The 8,216-nt window shown below is 55.9% G+C and overlaps 1 long non-coding RNA gene across 1 annotated transcript; it reads right to left on the minus strand.

Moving 5' to 3' along the window:
- Nucleotides 1-3,331: 3,331 nt before the first annotated feature.
- Nucleotides 3,332-7,710, minus strand: LOC141415745 (uncharacterized). Its single transcript, XR_012440700.1, has 3 exons — nucleotides 7,287-7,710; nucleotides 4,669-5,331; nucleotides 3,332-4,497 (listed from the first exon to the last, which is right to left on the minus strand). It is a non-coding gene; the product is annotated as an uncharacterized lncRNA (long non-coding RNA).
- Nucleotides 7,711-8,216: the final 506 nt, after the last annotated feature.

The raw sequence follows: 8,216 nt of genomic DNA on the forward strand, positions 1-8,216 counted from the left end.
GTGATTTGTGTGCTGATGCCCCAAGCACCAGGCCTTGTGTCTGGGGTCAGAGGCTCAGAGATGACTGTGCTGAGCCCCTCTCCACCCCACACCGCCCCATTGCACACTGCATGGTGGTCAAAGCAAAGTGAGCCCTGTTCCTGGGTCCTTGCAGGGCAGGCCTTGGTGACTGTGGTGTTGGGGCCATAATCAGCAGTCAGCAGGTGATGGTGGCTGAGCACAGCAGTCGTCAGCAGGCAGTTGTGGCCTGGGGCCCTTGGCTCTGCCAGAGTGTCAGGGCTCCCCAGCAAGCCCTGTGGTTCCTGGGTGGCCCCAGATGGGCGAAGTCAGTGAGGAAGGCCAGCGGCCAGCGTGACTTCCTCTGTCCTCTCAAATTAGCGGCAGCAGGGCCTCTGGCCAGGGGTCGTGTGCGGACGTGCTCTAGACATGAGTGCTGGCTTGTCCTCAGGCCATGTTCTACACTCTAGTTCACAGGCCACACCACAGGGTCATGGCAAGCACTGCTCAGCTGCAGCCCTGGCTCCATCTGATGGAGGGGAGACCGAGGCACAGTGGGGTGCAACTGTGGTGATGTACTTGATCAGCCACTGCTGGGAGGAAAACCAAGCTACAGCTGGCTCCACAGATGATGGCCTAGTCAGCCACTTTGGGTGGCAGGAGTCTGGCTAGCTTTGCCCTGTGGCCTGTGTGTCACAGGTCCCAGCCAGGCCCACGGGAAGGACTCTAAAGGCCAGGTGCTGTGCCGAGCGCTTTGCCCACAGGGGGGCATGGCTAACTCGCTCTTAGACCAGGACAAGGAGGTCACATTCACAGCACAGCTGGCTCTGAACCCAGCGACTGGACCCCACCGTTTCCCCAGGATGTAAGCAAGTATTTGCCTCCTGCCACCGTGTGCTCTGACACCACCGACTGCTGCCATAGGGATTGGATTATAAACGCCCAGGAGCCTCTTCCACAGCCCTTCTTGTTCTTAGGTAGAAGTGGGGCCTGATAGCTGGCCTGTAACCCTAGCACTCAGGAGGCAGACACAGGAGGACTGAAAGTTTAAGGCTAGTCTGGGCTACCTAGTGAGACCCTGTTTTACTTTTTTTGGGGGGGGCAGCACTGGGGTTTGAACTCAGGGCCTCACATTTGCAAGGCAGGCGCTCTTACCACTTGAGCCACTCTGCCAGCCTAAGACTCTTACAAAAAAATACAAAAAAGAAAAAGGGGGATCCTATAAGGGGCAGGCATTATCGTGCTAAGGGACAGTCACAACCTCCTAACTTTGGTCACTGCCCCCTGACAAGCCCCTGAGGACTGGGTGTCTCATTTGCTCCCTAGGAGGTGGCAAGGTAGGGGAGACTTGTGAATTATGCTTGGGGTGGGGCGATCAAGAACGGTCCCCTCAGCTGAGTCCTCAGGCCAATTTCACTCCAAGGCCCCCCTGCCATGGAAAGACCATTGTATTGTAGAAGGAAGGGAGGAGCAGCAGGACCGGCCTGGCCTTCAGTTCCCCCCCCACATCCCCCCTCCCCCCACCTCCCTCCAGCCATCCCCCCCACCCCCCCTGCACCCCACCGCCCCAGCTGCCCAGGGAGGGAAGGAATGTGGATGATGCCTTGGCTGGTCTGGCTCCATATCCGCCAGAGTGCAGCTGGGGCCTGGGGTCCTCCTCCAAGGACCTTGTCAGCCATAACCTGGAATCTTCATCTGGAGACTCTACCACCTGGATGTATGTCTGGGACCCTGCCCACCAGCTGGGGACAAACTTGAGAGGTCACAGCTGCTGCTGGTCAGTTTCCTGTTCTGACAAATGGAAAGAATGCTGGCTGGGGTAGGGAGAACAGGCTAAAGGGAACCAATGTTTTGCTGGGATTCCTTCCAGGGGCCAGGCGGTCCCACCCCACTGCCTGCCCCCTTCCCGGCTGGGGAGCAGGTGACAGCCCCTCTCAGCGCCGCCGTTGGGGTGGGGGGTGGGCAGGAAGGCGGGCAGAGGGGAGGACTTCCGCAGGGACTGGGCCTGGGGCGCCAAGTGCAGGTCCTGATAAGGCGCACATGGTCGGCTGCACGTCCGCCTTTTGTCCTGGCTCCACCAGCCTTTCCTGCGTTGGCCTGCCAGGGCGGGAGGACGGTGGCCTGGCCTCGCCCTCCTCCGCTGCCCCTGGCTCTGCTGTCCCTGGAGTCTAAGCCCACAGGAGCTCAAGGCTCAAGGCTCCAGGCACAGCCAGTGCTGGGGCACAGAGGCTCCACACCTGGGTCGGGATCTGGAAAGAGTCCACCCAAAGGGGCTGCTGAGGAAGCATGAAGCCCAGGCCAGGGCTCTGTGCACTCCCTCCCCTTCCAGCCTGGATCCCAGGGCTCCCTTAGGTGCTGGACACTGCCTGCTTTCTAGCTTGCAGTCCCAAGTAGCCTGGCTCAGCCTGTGTCCCCACGGGAGTTTTCCCACGCTGCTCCTCTTGCCTGTCATCTGTCCTAAGAAGGCCCACTCAACTCAGACACTGAGAGGACATCATGCCTGCGCCACTGCCCATGGTGACCGCACAGTGACCATGTAGCGATCACACAGTGACCTCATAGTAACTATGCAGTGGCCACAAGGACCACACAGTGACCTCATGGTGACCATGCAGTGACTGAAGTGACCACAGTAACCACACAGTGACCTCACAGCAATCGTGTATGTAGTGGACACAGAGTAACCACACAGTGACCACCTACACAGTGACCATGTAGCGATCACACAGTGACCTCACAGTAACCATACAGTGACCACAGTGGCCACAGTGACCTCACAGCGACTATGTAGTGACCACAGTGATCACAAAGTAACCATTCAGTGGCCACTCTGTGACCCCACAGCAAGTCTGCTGAGTTGGGCTGAGGAAAGGTCCCTGGGCCCCTGAAGGACCCCACCCACACAAGCCCTAGGAACTGCCCTTGGCTGAGGAAGGCAACCAAATCCCAAGGGGACAGACAGGGATGGGCTATCTGGCCCATGCTGGCCTTGAACTTGGGCGCCTCCTCCCTTGGCCTCTCAATGCTGGGATTACAGGTATGTCGCACTACACCTGGTGAGAGGGTGGATTTTAAGAACTCTTCAAAAAAAAAAAATGTGTCTTAGCAATTTTCAGGAATGTACTCCATCCATTATTGTTATTAATTACAGCCGTCACGCTGTACCGCAGAGCTCTTGAACTTTCTTCTCATTGAAATCTTATATCCTTTCACCAGCCTCTGCCCACACCTCTGCCCCGTCCCTGTGAGCTGCACTTTTTTTTTTCATTTTTCTTTTATTATTCATATGTGCATACAAGGCTTGGTTCATTTCTCCCCCCGCCCCCACCCCCTGAGCTGCACTTCTTAAAGTGAGATCATGCAGAGCTTTTTTTGTGCCTGGCTCCACGTCACCTGACACTGCTCTGCAGGTCCCCCAGGCTGGGTTTCCCTCTCTGCTGAGTGGCAGCACATACTCCTCTCCCATCCTCTGGTGGCCACTTGGGTGTGTCCCCCCTGGGCTCTCGTGAGGGTGCTGCGGTGAACTCGAACTCGTCTCTCCCACATTCTGCTTTCATTCACTTTAATTTTTGGAGCACCTGCACAGTTTTCTGGCCGTTCGTAGCACTTTTAAGTACACTCTGATGAGTTCATCACCTTTGCAGTGTGGTGTCATTACGACCATCTCATTCCAAAACCTTTTTGTTGCCTCAACGTGAAACCCTGTCCCCAGCTCCTGGGGATCACTGGCCTGCTGTTCATTCTGGATTTTTCACTTAAATGGACCACACGGCATTCGTTCTTCTGGGTCTGGCTTCTTCCACGGGGTATGATGTTTTCAAGTTTCTCTGTGTGGTGGATGAATTGGAGCTTCAGCCCTTTTCTTTTTAGGTATTCGTTTGTTTTGTGGTGCTGGGGATCTAACCCAGGGACTCATACACACTAGGTGAGCATCCTACCTCTGAGCCGCACGCTCCATCAGAGCCTCTTTCCTTTTTGTGGCTGAAGGATCTTCCGTGGTCTGGATGTGCCATGCTTTTCTTACCCACCCATGAGTTCCTGTGAGTAGTCGGAGGATGGGCGGGCTGTGTACCTGCTGGAATCTGCTCTCAGATCCTTTGAGGAAAGTGTGGTCATTTATGGTTAACTTTTTCAGAAGAGGGGCCATTTCTTTTAAAATGTGTTTGTGATAAACAGTGGGTCCCAATACTGTGGAATCCCACTCAGCAAGGAAAGGGAGCAACACCCAGGCGCACTCATCGGCATCGTGCAGAGCACAGGGCGTGTGGCCGCAGGGCACAGGGCACGCTGAGATCGGGGAGCGGCAGACGGGAGTGAGGGACTGCCCGGGGAACAGGTGGGGCCTGGAGATATCCCACAATTAACCCCACAATTGGTCCCTTGTGGTGGGGTACCACGGGGCACATGATTGCTCAATGGCCTAAGGTGTCCACTTGAATTGTGCATCGCAGAGGACCAGGGGTAGGCAAGTTCCCACGCCTGGTACTGTACATTCAGAACCTGAATGACAAACAAACAAACAAATTCATTCTCATTTTGGAATGGTAAAATAAAATATAAATAAATCATGGGCTGGTGGAATGGTTCAAGCAGTAGAGCGCCTGCCTAGCAAGTGTGAAGCCCTGAGTTCAAACCCCAGCACCACCGAAAAAAAAAAAGTCATCCCCAGACCTGGAGTGGCCTTCCTGTCCCTCTCCAGCCATCCCATGGCACAGGCCTGCAGGCCACAGCTCTGGCCGTGGATGCCGTGGGGGAAGCTGCAGGCAAAGGCCTCTTCAGGTCCCAGTGGAAACCTTGCTTGGCTGTGTCCTGGTCCTTCTGCAGCTGGAGAGGCTGAGGGGCTGACGCTTCTCTCAGAGGGGCAGCTTCTGTCCTCCTTCTGGACGTTGTTCCTTTTAAAGTAGCCCCTGCCTTGTGCAGGTGGCTGAGAGCCTGTGCCCCCAACCAGTAAGTATGGTCATTGTCATCACTATCATCAATGCCTTAGACCAGTTTTATGCCCCAGCTCTGCCTCTCAACCTGGAGGCTGTTGGGGCCGGGAGAGAGGCAGGGTCCCTCTCTAAGTGCAGGGCCTGAGGCCACCCAGGCCTTCGAAAGGTAGTGTCCACATAGGGACAGAGACATGGCAGGCAGGTTTCCTAGGGCAGCTAGGAGAGGCTGGTAAATGGGCCTTCTCACTCACCAACTCTTACTCACTCCCACCACTCACCACTCCCCTACCAACACCCATTACTCACAATCCCTTCATTCAAGCCAGGCACCGCCTGTGGCTCATACCTGTAATCCTAGCTACTCAGGAGGCAGAGATCAGGAGGATCGAAGTTCGAAGCCAGCCTGGAAAAATAGTTTGTGAGACACTATCTTGAAAATACCTAACACAAAAAGGACTGGCGGAGTGGCTCAAAGTGTGGGCCCTGAGTTCAAGACCCAGTACTGCAAAACAAACAAACAAAACACTCCATTCATCAACCTCCCCACCTCCAACCTCACCCACTCATCAGCCCCTACTCTCTAGCTCCCCCATTCACCAATCCCCCATTCACCAATCCCCCCACTCACCAGCCCTTACTAGCCCTCCTACCCCCACCGCTGGCTGGGGGCTGCAGCCTGAGTCAGAGATTTCCGGCCATTGTCCAGAAGAGGGCTCAGCTCAGGAAGCTGAGCTCCCCAGCAAGGCCTGACAGTGGGGGAGGGGGATGGAGACATCCTGGCTAAATCCAGACGATGTCATGGTAGTCCAGGGCCACCTTCAAGTGGTCATCCTCTGGGGCAAAGAGGAAGGACAGAGCAGGACACAGAGCACTGGGGGGAGTCCAGGAGGCCATGCAGGAGGCACAGAAGACGAGGACCCAGGCCAAGAGCTCCTGATTAGTCCCCACCACTCAAGTCCTAGAACCAGGAGCAGGAGGTTGAGAGGACGGTGGGCATGGTGCTGGCCACGGGGACTCAGAGTGACCTGGATTCTAATCTGGCTTTGCCACATGCAGCTGCTGGACTCAAGCAAGCACTCAGCCTCTCTGAGTCATGGTTCCCTCCTGGCACAGCAGGGGTGATGATGGAGGCAGGGTCTCCATGTGCCTGAAGATTCAGTGAGGAGACAGAGGACCAGAGAGAATGGGGGTTTGGCTGAGACTTCCTAGAAACCCGGACTCCCTGAGCCTAGGAAGACCCTGACACAGTCCAGACCAGTGCTGTGCCCCAGTACTGCCCGCTCTTCAGGCTGAGGGGGCAGAGAGTCCTGGCCTCCCTGGTCTGGTGTCTCTATTCCCTGGATCAGAGCAGGGTGGCATAGGGGACAACAAGGCCAGGCGGGGGTTGCACTGCTTCCTGGGCACTGAGGCAGATCAGGAGACATTCCAATGGGCAGCCCTGGAAACATCTGGGGTCAGCTCCTGGGGGGCTCTGGGCAGGTCATCCTGCCATCAAGAACCTTACAAGGACTTGGTCAGCTCTGTGCCTGGCCCAGGGGAGGCCACAATGGTGTGCAGTCCCCTCTCCACCTTGGCCTCACCTTCCTGCATCCTGGCAGGATAGGGGCCCGCGTCTACGTCTACCTGCCCCCAGCAGCCCCTTCAGCTTCCCTGGGTTGGCCAGAGGCTGGGTGGTTGGAAACCGCAGGTCTAGGCGGATGGAGCAGCACTGTGACAGTAGCCTGGCTATTCCTCCCGGGATTTGATACAGACTTGCCATGTGACCCTGAGACTTCTGTCCCAGAGGCAAACCTGAGGTAAAGAATACATATGGCCCTTCTAAATCTTGCACATATGTGTCCATAGCAGCATGTTCAAAACAGCCTAAGGTGGGCACAGTTCAAGTGCCCATCCACTGATGAGTGGACAAACACGGTTGGCCCACCATGCAATGGGATATTATTCAATCATGGAAAGGAAGAAAGCTCTGATCCCTGCTGTGACTTGGAGGAACCTGGAAAACACAGTCGGTGAAAGACCTGGCCCTGTCTGACTCCGTGTGACCTTGAGCTCTGTCCACCATCTGGACGTGCTGTGCAGATCAGGCACATCTACAGACAGACAACCCCTTAGTGGTCACCTGAACCTACCAGTGGTCACCTGGGCTGAGGATGGGAATTTCTCTCAAGGTAGTGACAGTGTTCTAGAATGGACTGTGATGATGGTCACACAACCCTGGGACAGTCCTCAAATCCACTGAATTGCGTGTCTGTGAACTACATCGGAATTAAGCTGCTGTGATGTAGAGGCCTCAGCTGAGCCACAGCCAAGCCCAGCCCCTCCAGGTCCCCACCTCCACCACCCACACCACATACTCACGGTGCTTCCAGGGAGCCTGGGCTCAGTGCCTGTCCAGTAGGGGAGGCTCACCCCTGCCCATTCCAGCCAGGCTCAGTGCCAGGGAAGGATGGAAAAGCAGGCGCAGGAGGTGAGGCAAACTGCCTGGGGCCACACAGCTGCAGCGACAGAGCTAGGCTGGACAGCCCAGCATGGCTCCAGGTGGCCCTGCTTAGGTTTACTTGGTGGGGAGGGTGGGAGAGGAGTTTCATGCTGGCAGAACCTCTCAGTCCCCAGAAGACAACCATGGGATCCTATCCCTGACATCTGGGCCTCGGTTTACCTATAGGGAAAAGGAGGGCACCATTAGAGCAGCCCTGATTCCCTAGGGACGGAGGTCAGCCCACCCCCCAACAGAGCCTTTGAGCTTTTCATCAGGAAAGAACTCAGACTAAATTTATGCCTTGGCCCCTCAGGCACCCAGCGGGAGAGGTCAGCTTCCTGCAGCCCCTCGGGCCCTTGACGTAGTTCCGCTTCCTCTCTGGAGGGGCCTCCATTGTTCTCTGGGGCCTGTTCCCCATCTCTCTCGGCACGCACTTCCTGTTTCCTGGCTGAAAGGAAACAGAGATTTCTGGCCTTGGCAGGCAAATGCCTATTTTCCCCTTTCTCTCTTTAAGTCTTTAAGGATATTTTTAAAAAATCTTAACACACAACTATGGTGCCAAGCAATGTAGACCCTGGGGCTGAGGAATCCAGGGGCCACTAGCTCGGCTCCAAACTTGGGCCTACAAGCCCCTTCTAGAACTATGCACAAGTCCTGTTCCTTCTCACCTGTCCCTTGTCCCTCAGGAAAGACTAGGCACTGGGACCCTGCCCCCCATGAAAAACCTGTAGCATAGTACCTTACGACTTAAGTCGTTCCAACTAGTTTGCCAGGCCTCTCGGTCTAAAGTAACTTTAAATCAGCTGCTT

This window comes from Castor canadensis, chromosome 13 (genome assembly GCF_047511655.1).
Source record: "Castor canadensis chromosome 13, mCasCan1.hap1v2, whole genome shotgun sequence".
Classification (NCBI taxonomy): Eukaryota; Metazoa; Chordata; class Mammalia; order Rodentia; family Castoridae; genus Castor; species Castor canadensis.